The sequence below is a fragment of the Vulpes vulpes genome, chromosome 6 (assembly GCF_048418805.1).
Source record: "Vulpes vulpes isolate BD-2025 chromosome 6, VulVul3, whole genome shotgun sequence".
NCBI classification, from domain to species: domain Eukaryota; kingdom Metazoa; phylum Chordata; class Mammalia; order Carnivora; family Canidae; genus Vulpes; species Vulpes vulpes.
This window is the reverse complement of record NC_132785.1, coordinates 124805354-124828499: the sequence shown is the minus strand read 5'-3', so window position 1 is coordinate 124828499 and position 23146 is coordinate 124805354.

Below are 23146 nucleotides of genomic sequence, written 5' to 3'. Positions count from 1 at the left end.
ACCCAGACGGCATTCTTCTCTGACACATTTGTGATATGGATCTCAGCCCAGAGGAAAGTCCAGGATGAGAAGCCAGGCACGGTGAGCCCCCTGGGGTAGAAGCGTCAGGACTGGCGTGGTGCAAAGGGTGTTCTTAATCACTTCGCGTACGACTCTATTTTCCAGCTCCATAGAGTGTTGGGGGGGGGTTGCTTTAGCGTCCGAGGAAAAATAGAAATAACCAAATCAGCATGCCACAGAAAGTTGTATCTGTGCCGTGTGCATCTGGCATGTTTTCTATTCACGTTTCATCTTGCCCGGTCTTATGGTGTCCTTGGAAATAGCCTGAAGCCTCTACTGATCTGTTCAGCCCAGTGCTTTTTTTCACTTTTGTCTTAAAACAAATGTCCAGATAAACAAATGCTTTGGTTTTCATAAGCTACTGTTCTTTGGAGCTTCCACATTGTCCCGTTCAAATTTACTTCTTAAAAAAATTAAAATCCTGTTTGGCATGAGGATGTAGCTGAGTCAGGACTTTTCTGGTTCAAGAACCAAACAAGGTGAAAGGTTTAGAAGAAAGATAAAACAGACAGCTGGAGTTTTGGAATATATACAGTGGGTTTCTTGGGGTTCATTAAGAAGCAGAAGCAAAAAGCAAAAAAAGAGGGGGAGCAGCATAATAACTTCTCTATTTGCTTTTGTACCATGTCTCCAAATTTCTGACAAGAGTTTTGAGTTCAAAACCTATGCTAAAAAGCCTTTCCCCATTCTTTCCCACAAGAAAGTACCGTGACTTAGTGTCCGTGGTTTGTTTAGGCTCTGCTCCATTTCTGAGATGTGACTGTAGGTTAGCTATTTGGGTTATCAGAGTCTTGATGTGCTCGCCTAGAAACCGGGCACAGCATTGAGGTATCATGATCCATGAGAAGATCACAGGCAAGGGGCATGTGGATGGGCTCTGGGAACCACAATGTGCCCTGAGTGACATCCTAATAATTATCCTAAACAATTACCCTAATATCACTGACAAGGAAGAGGACATTCTGTAACTTGCTGCTTTCCAGGTAACTCAAATGACTAATTTCTACAACACCATCTTGCTCCATACAGGGCTTGAATAATTTTCATTTGGAAATAAACTACCTCAATCGTGGAAAAAGTTCCTACAGCCTGCAGGCTCTCATCTTCTCTCTGCCAGCATGCGGGAGCCAGGGGCTCCAGCTATTCTAAGGGGATGAAGCAAGAGTTTACTCAACTTTGTCCTGCTTTTGTTTAGAAGTAGACTCTCTCGTGGAATGGATAATAATTTTGAGCAGTAGTTTTTCTACTCCTGGTGTTCTCCATCATCTTGAGATAGTGACACTGTAAAGTGAAGTCAGTATGGGTTGAACAGGGCTCAGGTCCTGCTCTACCTCCTAGAGCAAATCTCCTAGCCCGTGGAGACTTCAATTTCCTCCACTGTTGCTGGAGATCATTTCCTCTCCTTCCAGAGCCTAGGACCGAACTCTTCTTTGTCAGGAGAAACAAAATTTAGAAAACAGGCCAGCACTCATTTTATTTTAATGTTCCTCATTGTTAAGAAATCAAATCTTGAGGCTGCCACTATGGAGAGAGCAACTGATTTTTAATGTAATCAATAGCTTGAGCATGAACCTGCCCTGGGTATCAGCAGTCTTGGCTTTAAATTCTAGTTCATTTGGTTGTTGTTGTTGTTTTTCATTTCTACACATGCAGAAAATTTAGGAAAAAATATCTGGAAATATTTACTGTCTGGAAATTGGTGTATATCCTTCTAATATTTTAGAAATGAATATGTGTGAATAATTTTTCTTATTTATACAAATGGCTTCACACTGCGTGCCCTGTCATATAACCATTTTCACTTCTTATAACGTGTTTTACCCCCCGCATCATTAAATACGCTTTTGCAACATAATGTTTAATTATACATTTCTGATCTTGCCAATTAGAATGTAAGCTCTGTGGGCACGGAGATTCGTCACCTTGTACACTGTCATATCCTCTGGGTTCAGAACAGTGCCTGGAACACAGCAGACTCCAGAAAAGTAACTTGAATAAATTAATTCACAATAGTCCATCTTGTTCCTATACCATAGCTCGTTCACTTTAGGTCTCCTTGGAGATCCATGAGAATGGGACCTGGTCTACCATATTCATTGCAACGGCCACAGAAGTTGGACTAAGGCCTGGCACTGAGTAATTTCTCAATAAATGCTATTCAGTGAAGCCCCCAGAACTGGACTCTGTCGCTTCCATTATTTTACCATTATAAACAATAACCCGGAGAGCCTAGGGGGCCTCAGTCAGTTAAGCGTCTGCCTTCAGCTCAGGCCATGATCTCAGGGTCCTGGGATTGAGTCCCATATCTGGCTCCCCGCTCAGCCGGGAGCCTTCTTCTCCCTCTCCGTGTCCCCTTCCCTCCGCTGGTATTCTCTGTCTCTGTCTCTCTCTCAAATAAATAAATAAATAAATAAATAAATAAATAAATAAAATCTTTGAAAACATAAACAACAATGCGATGAACATCTTTGTGTTAAAAATTTGTTAATATCCCTGATTTTTTAAGGATAAATTCTAGGGCAATATAATTGGTGGGTCAATGGGTAAGCACATGGCATGCTTTTGAGACACATTGAAATTTGCCTCCTCAAAAAGTAATGTTTGTTTATTTGTTTTTGCCAATCTTCATTCCACCAACATTATAGAAAACACCTCTGTCCCTGGAGCCTCAGCACCAGAGAAGTCTGTTTTTCGAACCTTATTAATTTGATACATGAAAAATTGTATCTCCTTGATGTCACCTCACATTTCTTTGACTCTAAGGAAATTTAATATTTTCATATGTTATTTTAGTGTTCCTTTTTTCATTTGTTTATTTTTACTTGGATGTTTTATTTTCTTGTTAAATAAAATACATGAAGCTTTTAGGATGACTTGGCAAGTAGTAAGCCTTGTTCACTTTATTATTATAGCTACTATTTTATTTTATTTTTCCTTTCTCCTTTTTACTGATTTATGAGAATTTAATATTATGTGTCATATAAGCATATTTGTATATTATTGGTTGACACATATGATAAAAATATTTTGTCCATTTATTTTATTTATTTCACAAATATTTTATTTTTATAGTGCCACATCTACCTAGTGTTTTTTTTTCTTCCTCTGCTTTTGCAACTAATTTGTCTTTTGAACTGTGTGGGCAACGTTTAATATACTTTTCAGACACATGAGATATTTATAGGATGGTTTGAGTTTCTTAAAAAAAATGCTGGTAGGCTAAATTATATTACTTTTTAAAAATCCTATTTTGTTTGTGATCTACAATTTTCAGAGCAGTTTAATATATGTTTCTTCTGAGTCTTGAGGTGACCCTTACAGTGGTGGATAAAACATTAATACGTCCGTTTTTACTGATGAGGTAAGTGAGCTTTGGGCACGCAGGGGGCAGCATGTAAAGCCATTGAGCGAGGACTGGTGATATCCTGAAAGTCATTCCAGGCTTCTGTACATTTTGGCTTTTTCTTAAGAAACCTGAGAAAACTGATGATGATGGGTGGGGAGGAAGGAGGAATGTAACTCTAGGGCTTGATGGTAGCATTTCGGTGATCTCTGCTCACCTTACTTGTCCTCCATCCACAGCCCAGGAGGACAAGTAAGATAATGAAGGTTTCCTGAGTGTCTGTTATGGGCCAGGTGCTTCCATATGCACAATCTTAGCTAATCCCCACCACAAACCTAGGCAGTTAGAGTTATAATTCCAGGTGTCTCTTTTTCCTTTATAAAGGACACAAATGTCAGACTCCCAGCCCGCCAACCTGAGTGCCCCAGGACACACCAAAAAAACAGCAGCAGAGCCAGGATTTCTGCCCAGAGAACGTTTGTCCAAGGCCTCGGGCTCGTCCCCATTTACTCCACAGCATTAAGTCTGACAAAACCAGCCCCTGACTTTGAGTGGCAAATTATAGCCTGGTTGTATAATAGCTCTCGATCTTATTTATTCACTTTTTTTTTGAATTCCTAAAAAATCACGGCGAGTACATCAGCATGGCCCCCTGCCCCCCGCACTGTGGAAGTTTGATAATGTATGTCCTAACCGCTTAATTGATTGATTACCTCACTGCAGCTTCCTGAGGTACGGAATTTATCTCTAATAGCCAGAGTCAGGCTCTGCAGGCAACCGTGGGGGGGACCGGGGTCCCTTGGTGTCGATTTGCTCTTAACTGGAAAGTCATTACCACTTAATACATGTAGATTGTGTTGAAAGAAAATTATGTGTAATGAAATGAGGGAAAAATTAGTGGAGTGTTATGGGCGAAAGCAGATGTTAGGGAGGAATTATGCTAGCAGAGATAATCACCTTCGTTGGTATTGTGTGTGCTGGGGTGTTAACTGAGGAGGAGGCGGGGATAGAGCCAAATGAATGCCCTGATCCGCACAGATTCGCCCCTCAGAACCTGCAGCCAGGGGTGGACCCCCAGGACTAGGCGGCTGGGCCTCTGGAGCTCTGCTCACCCATACCTGGGGCCCTTTCTCCCCACTGTCTCCTCTTGGGATGTGGACGCAGGGAGTCTCCCTGAGGGTCTGGTGAGACTTGGAGCAGAGCAGCCCAGGGAGAGGCCTCCTGCCAACCAAGGCTTCCAGGGAAAATCATGGAGCTCTAATTCTTACAGCATTCATTGAATCTGGGGAAAAGCAAAACAGAACAGTACCCCCACACTAAAAAAAAGTGGGGGGAGAGAGAGAGAGAAACCTTCCACCACCCTAAACTAAAAAATTTAAAAAAAAAAATAAAGCTTAGCTTGTAAGAGGGTAAGGTTGTTGGAGCTTTCTGCAAATAGTCTTATCTCAGATGGAGGCATTTAAGAGCCTGTGCCTGTGTGTGAAGCCAGGGGGAATAAAACCTCATTGCTTTTATGTCTCAAGATCCTTGGGTACAAGAGCTCGGCATTCACAGCCCAGACCTCTTGCTTGACTCATTTGCTGCTGAAGAAGCTGAAGCCAGAAAGAAAGAAAGAAAGAAAGAAAGAAAGAAAGAAAGAAAGAAAGAAAGAAAGACGGAAGAGGAAGGAAGGAAGGAAGGAAGGAAGGAAGGAAGGAAGGAAGGAAGGAAGAGAGAGAGAGATCCTTGCCCACAGTCACAGACATGAGTGAAAGGGGAAGCTGACCATCAGCACAGGGGCAGTGAGAAGTCCAGCAGACCATGCTGCTTCTTCAAGGGTGAGCGGGTCTCACTGCCTATAAGATGTTGCAAAATGAAGGGATGTTTCCAACATTCTGGCATCATACAGATTGTTGCATAGATCATAAAGGGATGAGAGGTCTGGTTTTAAGTCTCCATTTTCTGCAAGTGGTCACTCTCGTAAGTCTGTACCAACCAAAGAGTTTTCCCCTAGAGATACTTGAATTGACCCTATTTGTAGGAATCCCCAATGTAAAAGAGCTCATTCCCTGGTTCTCAGCAGCATGGAATGGGCTTTGAGAAACTAGAATCCTTTGCCCTCAACCATGTGGGATACACTCTCAGGAGTCAAGGTTAAGTTCTGATCATGGGGGATCCCTGGGTGGCGCAGCGGTTTGGTGCCTGCCTTTGGCCCGGGGCGAGATCCTGGAGACCCGGGATCAAATCTCATGTCGGGCTCCCTGCATGGAGCCTGCTTCTCCCTCTGCCTGTGTCTCTGCCTCTCTCTCTTTCTGTGTGACTATCATGAATAAATAAATAAAATCTTAAAGAAAAAAAAAGCTCTTATCATGGTCTCATGGAGTTGAAAACCTCTCAAACCAGGGTCCCATCTGTGGAAGGGGTGACTGCAGAACTTAGTTTTATGAGTTTTATGTAAATATTGGCATAAATAATATTTACAAAGCACTGGGCACAATGCCTGGTGCATAGAGTAACTGCTCAATATTTGGTTTTCTTTATTCACATGAATAACTGTTAGATTTTGCCTGGAAGTGTATTGCATGTTTGTGTGTGTGCACATGCATGTGTATATCTATACACAGGCATATACCTAGACTCTACTGGGATTAAAATATAGTAAATCATTTTAGGACTTTACTGAATTAGCACATCAAAATCTTTCATTCGTAAGTATGCCTTAATTAATATAAGGAACACTGTAATCAGACATTGCAGACTTTCATTTTATTGTTAATGTTATAAATAAGCTTTAATTCTTAAACTGGTTGAACGTGCCTGTTCTATGCACAAAGTAAATTAACCCTGTTTTTGGAAAAAAATCGAGCAGAAAACCCAACGACCAAGAGTTTGAATAAGTAAAGCCATGCTATCTATACCAAGGGTCCTTGGGTAAAGCCTGTTTTATCACAAAAACCATTGCTGTGCCATCTTCACAGCTCAAGTAAGGATTTTTCCTCCATCTCCTTGTGGATATTTAAGACAAGTACACTTTGGACTTTATTATGGAGACTGACATCACGGTTTTATTTAGAGCTGACAGCATTTACCAGATAGCCCCTGCTACCAAGGAGACTATGCAGTTCACCAGGTCTATGAAGACGGACAGGTGTTCCAGGACGTTTGCCTGAATTATAACAATGCTTCTGGTTAGGAGCAGGGCTCGAGTATGCCACAGGGTATTCACACATGGCCCTTTATTTGTGAATTACTAAAAAAGTCACACTCAATAAGGAAAACTTGGCAAACAGAAAGAAGCTTAATAAACACACACATGCATTTTGTGTGTGCAACCCCCTTCCCCCCAGAGCCTAAAGAGAGGTCATAGGCTGGAGTTTACACCCTGACCACCTGAGTATCTGTAGCAGGCAAACCCAGAGACACACACACAAAATTGCAAACACATCCACGATCCCCCTCCTCAGCCAACCTGAATCCGCTGTTAAATTGTTTTGGGGTATTCTTTTGTTCTTTGTCTATATGTGTATACTTGTGCATATGCATGTGTCTGTACACGTATGTATCATTCTTAAGGACTTTGTGGGATGCAATTGAATAAATACACTATAATTTACATAACAACCACAATCTGTAGGATGTTCCCAGTTTGAGGGTATTTTTTTTTTTCCTAGCAATGACCATCCTCATGTAATATGTGGCATCTCTCAGATTCTTTGCTTAGAACAAATTCCTAAAATGCAATTTCAATGCTGTAAAGTATGATTATTTTAAGCTTTGAGAAATATTGCAGTCAGCAGGAGTAGAATGGAGTCCAGGTGGAAAGAGTCACTACTGTAGCTCACTTCCGTCTAAAAATTACATCTGAGTCTTTGCCATGCTGACTCATGGCAGCCTAATGTTTTAGATGCCACCGTTTACCCATAGTTATGCGTTCATCATATTATATGCTATGCATGTGTTATAAACATATTTGAAATATCACAAAAAACCAATCCTATTTGAAACATCACAAAAACCCAATAAACTAAGGATCAAGCCCTTTTGCCAAATAAAGGGGGTAATCTTTGCGCACTGACTAATCTCTACAATCACCAGTGAAGAATTTGATCCCGATTCTATTAATGCCAATGCACAGCATGAGGAATTTACAATTACTTTGAAGTTAGACCCCAAAATGAGCCCTGGTTCTGTACTTTTTCTTTGCGATCCTTAGCATATCACTCAACTTCCCTGGGTCTGGTTATTTATTTGATATTAAGGAAGTCGAACTCGCTAGGTTATTTGAAGGATTCATACAAATAATGAATGTGAAATGCCTGGTATACACGGTTCCATTAGCAACTATTATCAGGGTTCTTACAATTATCTACACCTCTTATGCCCCTGGTAAAAGTTTTGGGCAAACCCATGTTCAGATCATAGCTAGATCTGTGGCCTTGGTGAACCCACTTGAAGTCCCTGGCAATTTGTTTTCTCACCTGTAGAATGGGAATAAAGCTTCCTGCCTTCTTGGTTTTCATGATAATTGATGAAAACATTTAAGTAGAATAGCCCAATGCAAGAACCCGGAACATAGTAGGACCCACAGTAGCAACATAATAAAGCTTTTAAAAATCCATGACAAAACCATAAATGACTCTTTGAAAGGTATCAGTCCTTTTTCCCCAGATTCACAACTGAATGGATTTCCAAGGGGAGGCCAGCTCGCAGTCTCTACGTTAATGGATTCAAGAGGCAAGTGGGCTCTCTTGGCCGCTGGAAAACTATGATGAATGTTTCAGTGACTAAAAGAATAATTAAATCACTCAGAGCTGAATGTCATTAAATGAAAGGGCACTGCATTAGTGGCATGTAGCTGTTTTTCTTTATAAATACAAAAAAGCAAACTTTCGTTAATGCTCTGGGTCTGCCTGCTACAGATACTCAGTTAGGTGGTCAGGGTGTAAACGCCAGCTTATGACCTCTCTTTAGGCACTAGGGGGAAGGGGGTTGCAGCCACATGGGCAGTGAAGAAAGGGCCCTGGGTGTGCGACTGGCTCTGCAGGTGACTGTGTGCACACAGCTAATAGGTTCCTATCTTCATCACCAATATCTCTAATACCAGAACCTCAACTTACTTTACTTGTGCAGGAAATGAAGAGTCCCATACAAAGATGGTCCAGTCAGCTCACAGTATGGGCTTTGGAATGAATCCTCCTTGAGTTTGAAACTCAAAGTGTGACTTTACGTATGAGAGTTGCCCTTAAACCTCATCTCTCCATTAATAAAAGCAAGATAAAACAAATGTGAAAGATTTTTAATGGTAACTGGAGGAAATAACCTGTAGGATCTCTCAGCCTTCAAAGAAAGGGGGGGGGGGGGGTTGCTTTCCTTCCCTTTCTCCCTCCAAAGGCAAATTTGTTTCTATTGTCTCAATTTTTTGTTTGTTTGCTTTATTGTAAACATGGCAGTAAAATTTTCTAGTGCATATTCAGAACTATTTAATTATTCCCCAACCTTCATTTTGTATACAGCACTACCACTTGAGTAAACAATCATGACCTTGAGATCTGTGGGACTATTTGTCCTTACACCCATGCCCCCAGAATACCATGATTCATCTTTCTTATGTTTATTAATTTCTTTAAACATTTTTTTCTCCTTTCTCTTTCTGTTTGGCCTCTTAACAGCCAATTCTGTAAGTAATAACACTTTGATGAGACACTTCGTCATATACCCTTTTAAGTAAACTTAAAACCAAGTGATTCTTATCATATTTATTGGTACTGAATGGAGACCAGAGTGCAGGACTAAGTCTTTCAGTCTCCTAAGAAACTCTTTTGGTTTCCTGGTTGTGCTGTGGTGAATCGTGGCCTCAAGATGAGTGATCTACAGATAAGGAAGGTCAAGCCCTGGCTGCCATGGGGAACCAGGACACTGACATTAAAGGTTCTTTGAATTCCAATATTGGATGACTCATGGGACCTGGTTACTGGATTATAATTAATGACAACAGTGATGTCTTCGTCGGATTTTGGATAATGAATTTATCCATATCTACAAGAGTGCTTTGTAAACCACTAAGAAATATATAATGGGAAGCATTAGATCACCTTTCTTGTGGGTGAGATGTGTCTGTTTATTCTAACTAGAAGAGCATGTTCAATGAATGAGTCCTTTCTTCTACACTATTGTTAGGGATCTGCAGTGGCATAGAGATTCTGGCCTTGACTAACACTGAGGTCTTTTAGGAATGAAAACATTGATCTGTAAATCCAGAATTTAGACTCAGTTCAATTAGAAGACAAGGCAAAGTTTACTTCTCTTAGCATCAGATTACCATTCATAGAATTTCTTAATACAAATGAGTATTTATGTAGAAGATCACAAATACAGATGTTTGTGTTCAGACACACACACTTGAATGACTGTTTCACATGCATTTGAACATGAAATATATAATGATCATAATATTTTCTCATATGTCTATGACTACATGGTTTATATTTAAAGAATTTGTTCCAAAGAAGATTTGGGGATGTGTGTTTGGGAATCTGAAACCTTTTGCTTGATACTGTATAACCTTAGGAAAATCATTTAACTTCCCTGAGGCTCGGTAATCTCATCCCCAAAATGAGACAGTTATTATTCATATTTGATATTATTATTTTGAGGAGAAAATAAGGTAACACCTGTAAAACTATCTGACGCAAGGGTAAGTGCTCTCTCTACTCCCTTCTTTTCTTCCTTCCTTCCTAGACATAGATATGACATGTATGGAATTTCTGTAGTTAAAAAGGGTGTGTATTAAAATCTAACAGCATTTAGAAACTAGGAAGAAAACAAATGTCTCCCTCATTATCATAAAGCATGTCTGCATGTTTAGGAAGTGTTCTATCGTTCATGGTTCTTACTCCTTCAACATCTCTAACATTGGGTATGTCCCTGTCCATTTCACATGGCCTTTGTTTCATATGGGTGGTGGTTATTTGAAATATTGGGGAGGGGCAGCAGTGTGGGAAAGCTCAGTGGATGGACCTGCCTGCATTACTGATGGATTTCTGAAAGGTTCTTCCCTAAGTGGAAGATGAGAGTTGAAGTGAAGTTTGAGGCTCATGAGGAGGGACGGAAGTAGCCAAAATCCCTGAATTTTGTTTGATAATCAACTGGCTATTCGATCTAGAGTGGCATTTCCCATCACCAAGTAACAGGTATTACCTGAAAAGACTGGCCTTTGGTCAAGTTTGTTTGGTAAAATGTTGAGATAAAGGAAAAATTCTTTATAGCAGGAAACCTCAGAGGTTTTCATATGTTAGTATCTTGATTTATTGAGTGTTGGATTCCAGCATCTCACTCTCTTTCTCTCTCTCTTCTTCTCTCTCTCTCTCTTTCTCTCTCTCATGTTCTCTTTTTCATTATATAATTCTCAATGACCATATTTAATTCCAAAACAAAACAAAACACCTCTGAAGTAGTTATCATTGATCCATATTAGTTTGTCCTTAAAGACGAGGAAATGGGGTTATAGGGAAGTAAATAAATGAACCGATAGGATTTTGATCAGCACGACTTTAACCGCTTTCAAAATTTTCTGTTGTTTAGTTTAGAATTTAAAATTATTTTTAGGAATATGCACACACCAGCTTGGGAAGCTTGGGTGTTAGAGATAAAGAAGATGATAACATTTTACACTGTGGACCAAAAGGAGTCAGGTTCCTGACTGAGGACTCTAGTTACAGAGTCTGCCTGAGGCAACTCACCAACTGTATCATAAACCCAAAGATTTAGTTTAAAAATCTAAAGTAAGGGTAGCAGCAGACAGGATACCTTGTTGCAAAGGCCTTCAGTCGGAAGAATCAGTTTTTAATGCTGGGACCTTCTTTGCCTTGTCCACGCTGAGCTCCTGGTAGAGAAAGCAAGTAGACTGGATGTTCAGGGTTTAATCATGGGGTCTTTGTAACCAAGCACCAAATTTGTTTTAATGATTCTCTTAAGAGTGATTCATCAAGGATCCTCGCCTGTGTCCCCTTTGTGCCTGGGTACAGATGTGCATCTAGAACACATTTAGTTCTATGTTTTCAAAGAGTGGCCGCCCACTCTGTGCATATGATTAATTCTACATGCAGCTAATTATACCCACAATTGGCTAATTGTCAGTGCAATTAGCCAATTGCAGGCCCAATTGGCCACTTGTCCCATAATTTGAAGGTGCAAGTGGACAATTGAAGGACCTATTAGATGCATGCAGAGTTTTACATATTCAAAGACAAGGCTAGGGGAGTAACAGCCTTTATAAATGTGGTCTTAAGTGCAAAGTAAAAAATCCATATGTGTGGGTCTTTGAGAAAGAAAGTTACAGTTTCATTGGACACTTTTTCAAACTTAGTTCTTTGGCTGGTTTTTGTTTTGTTTTGTTTTTGTTTTGTTTTGTTTTTGTCTTTGTTTTTGTTTTCAAAATGGAGCAAACAAGGAGCTTCTATGCTGAATTGGATATTTAAAACAAATTGAAATGTTTAGTACCACATACCCCAAACCACCCTATAACTCTTTATTCTTATGGAATTTTCAAAGTCAACTTTTTTTTCCTAAAAATATTATAAGAAAGCAAACGGAGAAACCATCAGATTTCTAGGACACACACAGCTGAAGTCAAGTGTTAAACCAGAAGGAACTCCTCAATTTCAAAGCCTATGAATTTGAAGGGTTAATAGTAAAACAAATGTGTCTCTGAGAACAGCAAACATTACCAAGCTGTGGGCCTAATATCCTGTACTTTTCTCATTTCTTTCCTGTTATTCTTAATATTCTTTATTATAAAAAGTTCTGTTCATACCAAAGGCCCTCATTGTTGGTTTGTCTTTTCTCTTTTCTGGTAGGTCTATTATCGAGGCCACCTGGAAGGAACGGCTGAGGTCACTTCTCATTTAATGTGATCACACTCAGGGATTACGACTATTGTTAGTGATTATCTGTGCAAGTGCAACTGTCTAATTCAGAGCCCCAAACCTATAAATACTCACCCTTCTGTGCATGTTTTCTTCTCAGGTGCCTCACCACAGGAAGCCCCAATCCAGAAGTAGGAGCCTAAAATAACAAGCAAGTGTGTGAAAACTGGCACATCGTAGGCACTCAGTACACAGCCCTGGAAGACGAGTGTCACTGATGAGGAGGTTTAGGGCCACCAATAAGGTTTGGAACTTGTACATATAGAGTGGATTTAATTACCTGGAAAGTCATTGAAGTTAGAATGAAATAAGATTGGGAAGGCTTCCCTTATATCTGCAGTTCATATTTTTAGGGACTTCAACCCTCTATAAGTTGGCCAGAGACTGAGAAGTAAACCCAGCAGACTTTTATATATCAGGAATAACTGCTACAAAGCAAATGCACCAAAACCCGGCAAAAAATGCCACTGCGCCAAAGTGTCCCAAACTGATCTTTTGGATATGAGTCTCAAGAGATTTTCTGAATGCAAAGGATTTCACGGTCAAAGATGGATGGGAACACAGCACACTATTTGCATATTTAAGGTAAAAAACAAAAGGTCAGCAATAAAAATGTATCTGTTTAATTCATGTTTTAACCCAGAATATGTCAATGTAATTGACCAAGAAATCCTCTTTTTCCACAATAGTTAATACTACGTTACTGAATTAGAGTTCAATGGGACACATTTTTGGAAATGCAGCATTTGACCGTGGTTTAGAGCTAAATTGATAAGTTAATATGCACCGTTAACAAACTTAATTATTTGATTTTCAGCTAACAGAAATTTTTAAAAAGATCACTTTCAGAATTCAAGACTGGGACCTCATAAAGGAACTGAAATAAAAAAAAAATCAATTTGGAATCTGTGTCATAGATTATTCATTGGAGATAAGTCATTTTCCTCATTTTGTAGGAGAAAGTTGCATTTGATGAACACTGAGCTCTCTCCTGCCCTGGCATCCTGGGGTACCCAGTGGTTGAGCCAAGCAATGCTTTTTATTTCATGAATTTATTTTTCCTCTCTCAATCTCCAGGCCTTGCTACACAAGTATCCAGAAGACAGACTTTCTAATTCCAGACTTTAGCATATCAGCTTGTCACCTGGGCTAAGTCTCAATTGCCTGAAACCTCAGTTTCCCTAAAGAGACACTAAGGATAATAATATAACCAAAAGAAGACTCAACAAGCTAATGAATGTAAAAGCCATTTAAAAAGTGTAAAATATTCCCTGTCGGTGTTGCTGGTCTGTTAAATAGTTTACTAGCGGTTTATATTAACATAACTAGTAGTTATTTTAACTACTATAGCCCAGATTCAATTATTATTCATATTAATTGCCCCAGAGCTACTACTAATATGCTAATCGTGATAATTAACCGATGCTGTGCTTGATGCATTTCAGCACCAGATTTTGTTCTGCTAAACTTGGGGTTTTGCTTGGAGGGGAGAATAGCAGTGCTGGCCTTCGGGCCGTGCCAGGAAAATGTGTGGGCCAGATGGCAATCCAAGTTGGTCTGATAGAACATTTCTATTTCTGTGGATTCTCAAAAATGAACTGACAGGCACGAAGCAAAGTGGTGACTCATAGCCTTCAGGCCCCTGACTTACAGCTTCTGAGCTGAAATTTCCTATTGTCCTGTGAAACCTATTTATGGAACGCTACAACTGGCCCCTTTTGTCCCCACCGTCATCAGTGTGGTCATGGCGATCACAGCTGACCTTCCCTGAGCACCTAGTGTGTGTACCTGGACCCATTTGATGGTCTATTTAAATAGACCATCTTAGGCTCTGTCACCACCGCATGATGCACAGGTCTGAACTGCCAATCTTCAGATGCAGACACTGCCGGTCAAGGAGACTAAAGGACTCACCCACAATCACATAGGGCAAAAGGTGGCATTGAGATCTGAGTCCAAAACATCTCCTTTCTTTTCTTCTATGTGATATTGTATTTCCAATCGAAAGTATCTCAAGGTTCATAACCCTCCTGTGGGCGGTCACTACTGTGTGTGCCTGTGTGTGCATACACGTAAGCATGTATTTTAAGTCCACTCCCCAGGGGAAATATGGTACTACTGGCCTGGCATAGAACATCCATTGGAAAAGTGCTTGCTGGCTTGAATTTCCAACAAGTCCAAAACTTGGTCCACAGCTATGCTCTTTACCTTTGTAAACTGATTGAGTACCAATATTGGACCCCGCTTCTCAGTGTATCAATATAGATATGGGGCCTTGAACAGACCCGTCACTGACAAAATAGGCTGAGAATCTAGATCTTCTGACTCTAGGGCCAACATTTCACATACTACACCTTAAATATGGGGAAATCCATTTGTTTTTTGTCACTCTTCCTTTTTCATCTTCTGTTGCTGATGAATAAATGATCATTTAAGGAAAAGAAGACGTATCTACACGTTACACCCATCTTTGTCATCACTATCAAAAACATGAAGGGCAATGGCAAAACCCTGAGTTTCTCAAGTTTTATTCTTGTATGAGCTTGCATTGCACTGAGGATGGACCGCATAGCTGGAGCTCACATGGCCATGGGGCTTTGTATCCAATCCCCAGCCTCAGACAGGCATCCAAGGCCATCAGAGTAGATGGTGCGGTGGATACTCAGCATAGCCATTTTTAGTCAAGTATACTCGACTACAGGGATAGTCAAGTATTATTTTGTATTTCATTTTTGAAGGGATCAAGTTTTTACGATATGTACGGGGCTTTCTTTACCAAATGAACATTCCATTAAAAAATATTATCAAATTAATAGCATAACAAGTTTTTAGGGGAGGTTTATTGGAGTCAAATATTTTTAAAAAGCTGTCATTGAAACAGACATAGTTGTTAAATTGAGGAGATAATTAGGTACCTGAAATTAATCAAAGTATGTTTTTAAAAATAAAATCTATATTTGACTCATTGCAAATATGTTTCAGTCTTTTCTGTTTCCCTGTAATATATTAGAAATTGGCAATTTTGCAAACTAATGTGCAAACTGCCCTCGGCCGTTAAAATCCTGTCCTGTCCTTACCATGGTAGATGCTATAAAAGTGTGCCCCAAATTAAAACGCAAGTTGTAAGATCTATAGAGTGTCCAGGCATCAACTGCAATGTATAAAGATCGTAATGCTGACTTGAATAGCTTTATGCTTAAATTTCTATTAGTTTCTTCTTTCTCCCTTTTTCTTTCTTTTGTTTTTATTTTTTTATTTTTTATTTATTTTTTTTTTAAATTTTTATTTATTTATGATAGTCACAGAGAGAGAGAGAGGCAGAGAGACACAGGCAGAGGGAGAAGCAGGCTCCATGCACCGGGAGCCCGATGTGGGACTCGATCCCGGGTCTCCAGGATCGCGCCCTGGGCCAAAGGCAGGCGCCAAACCGCTGCGCCACCCAGGGATCCCTTTCTTTTGTTTTTAAATTACCTTTTTATCTCAGGGAGGAAGGCAGTGATGATACCAGCCTAGTGGGTGATGGAGACTCAAGGGAAAGAATGACAGGGAAAGATTGGTGATGTCCAATAAGCAAGAAATCAGGAGTGAGTTGAAATTCATTTATTTTTTTATATTATTGAGCACCTATTACACGGTGGGTAAGAACATGAAGCAACATCTGTAAGCCCAAAGTCCCGGCTCCCATGAATTTCCATTTTAGTCAGGAAGAGATGATGTACAGAAGACAACCAACAGTGAAAGAGATGATGTGTCATGTGGTAATACATTCAATAAAAACAGAATAGAGAAGAGAAGAAGGAGTCATGGGGGGGAGGGGCTCACAGGAGACCAAGGGGGAAGTGATCATTCCACCCCTTCATTGATGAATCTGTATGTGGTGTGTGATCTCCGGCATTTCTGCTTCTGCTCTACTTTTATTTCTATAAATGCAATTTCAGTTTTGTAAAAGCTGAGGTGATGAATGAGACAAAGATGTCTGACTCATACACAGATGATTTGATGGCAGAGGTAGCATGTCAGAGCTTTGTGCAAAGGGGCAGAAGCCTCCGTACTGCCCATTTGCCTGGAGCCCATGAGACTCAAGGATCACTACCTTCCCTCACCCCTGACCTGGAGGAAATCAGACCTCATCCAGTATAGGATGCACTCATTTTGGAGATACTGAAGTCCGGCCTTTCTTCATCATCACGGCTAATTGCATGCATATTTTGTGAACCACGTTGATAAAATTGGCCTGCCTAAATTATGGCTTAGAGTCCTTTCTCTTTCTCGGCAGGGTAACCACTTAACCAATTCTTTATTCTCTTCCTTTTGCAGCCTTATAGATTCTTCCTTACAGATTTAGCTGCTCCTCTTCAAAGGTCTTTGTCTTGTATTCATTATCCCAGAGAAGTACTATTTGATGTTAGGACTGCAAGGTGGTATCAGAAGGTAATAGTGAGCTCCAGTGATGTGCCAAGACCTGGGCCAGGTGTTTTACCAAACTCTGGACCGGTTAACTCTTGTTAAAGAAAACCCAGGAATGACGAATGTTCCTGCATTGGTGAATAATTTCAAGTTCACAGAGATTGTGAGGTCTATGATGTCCTTAGAGTACATACACCCAGCCATTTGGTTCAGGACTTCAAATCTGGCTGCACACCTGCATTCCCTGGGTGCTTTAAAAACTACAGATCCCTAGGCCCTGGATCCATCATAGTCTGATAGCCTGAATCTCTCGGTGTGTTGGGATTCTATACAGTTAAAAAGGAAAAGAAAAAACAAACAATAAACCCTCTTCTCAGTGATGCCAAGTTTGGAAACCTTTGAGTACAATATCTTCTTTTAGAAGTGAGATCACGGGGAAAAGGCTTTCCCAAGACAGATCAGAGGCTGGTTCCCGAATGTCCGACCAGGCTACTCAATACTGAAACACTTCCCAGTTCTCCTTTACCTTGTTCACCAACACTTTGTTCATAATGCTCCCAGGTGACTTGCACACGATTAGGTCTGCTGCTGTGAGCCCAACTCCTAGCTGAAATGCACATTCTTCCCCAGCCAGCAGTTGGGCCTGAGTTTGCTCCTTTTACTATCTGGCTCATGGTGGGTGCTCAGTAAACATTGTTGAACTAATGATGATCTTTCCTGATTTTTAGTGAGAACTATTTCCACTGGGTGGGACCACTATTTCCCCCTTGCGCTATGGGCTCTCCTCGCTCCCCAGATTTGGATTTTGCAGCCAAAATAGCTGTACACGCTGTACAGCTGTACACGCTGTACAGCTGTAGCTGTACACGCTCTTGTCAGTATCAGTCTAATAGATGGGGTGAGGAAGCCTCTTTCCTCACAAAAGAGCAGGGGATATACACAGAGATGGGGGGATAATGAAGGAAGGTGGAGAGGGTGGAGCTCCCATTACCCCTTCTCTGCTCCTGGAGGCCTGGTGCTTACCTTCATTAGTGGGCAATGATTGTCATGCTACCATCTCTGAACACTCGGAAATAAAGGATAGAAGGATGTGGAAGGAGATGCTAGCAATAGGCTAAGTGCAAAATAGCACTGATTTTCCAGTGGCATAGACCAGGTTGGAGTCACAAGCTGGCATGCACTGTCTGTGTGACCCTGGGCAAATCACTTCACCTCTCTGAGCCTCAGTTCCCAGTTCCCATTGCCGTCCAATGAGAAAATAAGTCTCTAACTCACACAGCTATGAAGGGGGCTACAATTTTTACAATGTGGACAAAAAATATGGACAAATTTTAAAAATATGGCTAATGGACAAAAAGATATCACTTAGGTGTTTCTACAGGCTGTGGAAAGATAATGAAGGAATGGAAAAGTCTTATTTATACATGTGTGTAAATGTAGACATAATTTGTAAAGCTACATGTGTTTATAATGAAAAATAAATTATAATATTTCATCTTTTTAAGTTATAATAGTTTATTAAAGAAGAGATGCAATTCAGTTATAGGTGGGCAGCTTCCTGGAGCTACATCCCTAGTCCTTCCCAAGTTTTGATAAGGACACACTGAATGAATGGCCAAAGTCCCTTTCTGGGGTCCAATAAGCATGGTGGACCTACCATAAAGGCAAGAATGAGCAAATGCAAGAGGCTCAGCATATTTCTACATGTCACATAAACCAGAGTTATACGTACCAATGGAAAGACTGGAAATAGCCTCCCTTGCCCGGATCCAGTATAACCAGTACATGGCAATTAGAAGATAAAGCCAGTGTCACCTTGGGTAGCATCAGTATAGACTGCTATCAAGAGGACCCCCCGATATTATTACCAGCTGCAATAAAAAAGCACTTCTTTGAATGTTTTTTTCTACCTAATTGTCAAAACTGAATAATATTATCAGCTTTTTTATCCTTTGAGTATTTTCCTAATAAGAAAGCACGGAGATGCATTGCAAATAAAAGCAGAAGATTGGAGGACGCAAAGCAATCATGCAAAATGACTTTCATATCAGTTTGATAAGCAGCTGAAATTTAATAACTACATCTCTCCTATGGTGTTGGATGAAAGTTTAATACTTTCTGCTTTGGCTTCTTTCTTCGGCAAGATGCTTATTCTAAACTCTAGCTTCTCCTTTTATAGTAGGGAAAATGAGAGGTGGATTAATCAAAGCCTCGGGAGACCTGGCCCAGCCCCAGCCCCAGCCACACCACGGTGACTTAGCATCTGAACTCAGCCGCGCCCAGCGCTGTCCATGACCTCCGGAGAAATGGGAAGAGATTTCCAAATACCTCCCCATTTCAACTGGAATGTCACTGTGGAAAGCACACACCTCATTAAAAACCGTGTAATAAATTTACGCCTCCTCCCAAATCTCTTTATGTTTTGAATGAGGACAAATTATACAGCCATTGGTAATAATTAATAATAATATAAAGAAACCACTTGGAGCTGCACTGAGACCCCATATTTTAAAAGATGGTCAAATCAAATCCAGGAAGACGATGACCCTGTTAACAAATGGAATATGTCTTCTGCCTATAAACCTACATTGGGTAAAGACTGAATGAACGCGCGGTGTCCTGATGCATGATAGAACACATGCGGTAAAGAATAAGTGAATGCACAGTTGTTTTGCAGGTGGTATCTAGCCCGACCTCCTCAATTTAGAATTGGGGAAATTGAGATGCAGGAAAAGAGAAAATAATGGCCCAATTTGGGTGTCAAGTAAATCAGCATGAGTCAAATGGCACTGGACATCTGCCTCCTCAGGCCTTCTGCAAGAGCCTCCAGGATCCGAGAAGCTCCCCATTCGCCCTGCTGCCTAAGCAGCCTCAGTAGGGGACTCACCCTTGCTGGGGGCTCCTAGCACCCACATGACAAAAGCCACAGCCTTCAATGAGCTTCCTTGGAAAGACAGAAACCCTAAAAGGAGAAGGAGGAGCATTTGAGTAGGATGTGATCCAGGCAGAGTTGGGAAACCAGTTCTAAGCCAGAGAGAGGCGCTTCATGGATCTCTAGCTCCACGTCCACACAGGCGCTGGGTGGGGTTGGGTTTCCCAGGCCTGGTGGTCTTGCCCCTGCTATAGGGCTAGCCAAAAATGGGTTTTGGCTGGCTTGCTCTTTCACTGCCCCCTACTGGGAAGTTTCCTGCCAAGGAGTGGAGTGGGTTGCCTTTTAAGTTGTTTTTTTTACAATGGGGACGATTGAAGTCAATAGGGGATTCTAACTCAGGTGTGAAACCAGAGATCTTCTTGAAAGACATACAGTAGCACAGAAGCATGCTTGAGCCTTCTAAAGGTTACAGATGGATCTTGATAACACACCTCCCCACAAGGACTCGCCTTACCTCCTTTTGCCGAAACTGTCTGAAAGAACAAGAGCACACAGTTTCCTGGCTGTTTCTATAAGTATGCATCGTGCAGATACAAACTGAATATGTTTTTTTTTAATATAGGTATAAACAGATAGTAATACAATGAAGGAACATCTGATCCAGTCATCAGATCTAACTGCAGCCTTTTAAAAGGGAAATGTAACTCCAGATGTCGTCTTAAGAAAATGAATCAATTAGGCAAATGAGGAATTCCCTCATAAATCAGAGGATGAGAAGCTCCAGTCCAGGACTTGCCAAGGGGAGGTGGGGGAAGGTGGGGGGTGGCCAGGAGGCTGCAGATGCATCCGCTGCCGGTTTTTTTTCCGAGACCAGGTAACCCAGATGCCTCCCTCCCGCCCGCCCCAAGTTGGGTTTACTTTATTGAATGCTGGTATGATTTGGAAAGAGTGTTCTGAACGTTCCAAACCTTTTACCCTGGAGATAATAATGCCTCAGCCTTTGGGAGCGGGACCCAGTATAAGCTGGTGTCACTATTCATAAAATAATTGAGTTTACACAAAAAGTGATTTCAGTAATAGCTGCCTTTTTATAAGTATGTACATTTTATTTAAAATTACTGACTCAAAAGGCAAGGTAGAAAAAAAAATCACCTCCAACAACTTCCTGTAATTGCGAATTATTGTGAGGGAAACAGAAGGAAAAGATTTCGAAATTATGAGCCATTATGCTCAAGAGAGAGAGAGAGAGGAGAGAGAGGGAGAGAGAGAGAAGCCGTGGAAAAAAAAAAAGACATCTCGGCTTCATGAAACACAGCTGACAAGCTCGGCTAAATTACCCCCGGACCATTACAAAAATCACTTAATTGCCAAGCATTTTGTTAGGTCAATTGACTCTAATTGAAAAAATAACAAAAAGCTTATTATGCTGCAAATGTGGCCGTGGAAAATGAGTCTTCTGTTAGAAGGAAACAATAATTCTAAATTTCAGCTGCTGCTCACACTACAAAGTTCAGTGTTTCCTTCGGATAGAATCCGCCTCGGAGGAGAAAGTGAATATGCATCCATTGATTATCTTCCCTCTTCACACCCCCCAGTCCTTGCTCTCCCTGCCTGCCCCCTTCTCTGCCTTGCCCCCCGCAGGATCACCGGTGACCCCCACCCCTTCCACCGGGGAGTAGACTAACCCACTCGGGGCTCACCCCTCACCCCCACGCGGGGTGGACTGGGAGACAAAGAGGGACGGGGTGAAGGCGCCCTCCCCCTGGTGGGACGCTGCCCTTTGGCTGCAATGCCTTCCCCACCCTCTTCTTTCCCTGAGCCCCTCACCCCTTCTCCCCTGCAGGCTGCTGCTTCACCTCCCCCCTCCCCTTTTAAATATAGATAATGGAATAAGGAGAACAGCTTATGTCCACGAAATTTCTGAAATTGCCCCTCGCACGCCAGCCCGGCGCTGGCCCTCACTGACATCAAGTGCAGTAATTAAACACCCCGCCAGCTGAGGTAGGTGAAGGTTTATTTATAATTACACATTTTTAGGATGGTTTGTCCAGACTTGGTGCATTTAAAGGGACCAATCGGCCGCAGCTCTTACTGCCCCAATTATAGATTTCAATGGTGCGGGTTTGTGATGGGGTGAATCTGCTTTGCAAAAAGCAATTATTTGCCCATAAAGCCAGGGGCCCGGGGTAGAAATGTCTGATGGCAGTACCTTTGTTTGGAAAGCCGTGGAGGAGAAAGTGGGTGTCTGGCTGTGTGTGTGTGTGCGTGTGCCTGCATGTGTGTGTTTGTACCTGGGTTGTGTGTGAGTTTGCGTGTGTACATCGCACGCAGGTATGTTGACGGGAGTCACAGATGGAAGCAAAACAAACCTTCTCTGCAGCCCCTTGTATAAACACAGGGCTGTAGATTGCAAACCCCTTCCCTGCTTACTTCTCCTCAAAAATTACAAATCCGTGGCCATCTTCAGATCCAAGACAATGAGATCCCACCATCCGAGAGGACCTGAGTGACCGGAGAGGACCAGTCTGGCCTGTGGGAGCCCAGGAGCCAGGACCGGGGCTTCCAGGTGCACTGAGCCGGCTCACAGTGTCTGTGAAGGGTGACCATGTGGCGTCGCTGGAGATCGTCGGGTCCGGCTTCGAGAATGCATCCGGGCCGACTGCAGGGCTGGGCCTAGGGGGCTGGTGCCCTTGGTGGCAGCCAGCGGGTCCTCTCCTCCCACACCGCATCCCCTTGTGTTGCTGCCCCTTTTAGAGTCTGGTGTCACTTAGCCCCAGGGGCAGAGCCAGAGCCATCAGGCTGTGCATCACCACTCTTGTGGTTTCTTGGGGGCCCCCCAGCTGGAGACAATGGCAGGAGGGGCCTTGGAGAGCCCCGAGTGTCACCTGGCATCTTGGCAGGCAGCTGAACCTGGGAGGAAAGCGAACCATCCGGGTGCTACAGGTGTTAAGATCACCCTGAGCAAGGCTTGAAAACTCCCATCAGAGAAGGGGGAGCTGCCAGAAATACTCCCTAGGGGATTTGCTCCGGGTCAGGTCGCGTGTGCCTTGGCCAGGACCTCAGGGCCAGGAGCTTCCAGAGGCAGGCTGGATGCAAAGGCCTCTTCTGGCCGGTGGGGTGAAGGAGCTGCCAGAGGTCAAGGCCGGGCACCAAGCGCCCCGCACGCTGCATAGGGAGAGGCCAGACAGCCTTGGAAAGAAGCTGGTCCTTCCGATTAAATGGCAAAACCCTACTGAGAGAAATAAAAGTGAGGAATGGTGAATTCGGTACCACTTGCCAGACCAATGAGCTTCATCAATTAATCACAGCCAAATAATCACCACCTACATTAAAGAATAATACATGAAAAGGACAAGGGCCTCGCTGTAACTTATTCAGAAAGGGCTGCCTCCCTAATCCCTCTGAGTCCTGACATGTTAACTGGGTAGCGACTAATTAGATGTCAAAAATTCATAAGCGCTCTTTAATATTGCATATATCTGCAGCCGCCGACATTTCAATATGAGAGTTGTATACACAGAAGTCACTATAGCATTAAAACACAGCGGGGTGGGAGGAATA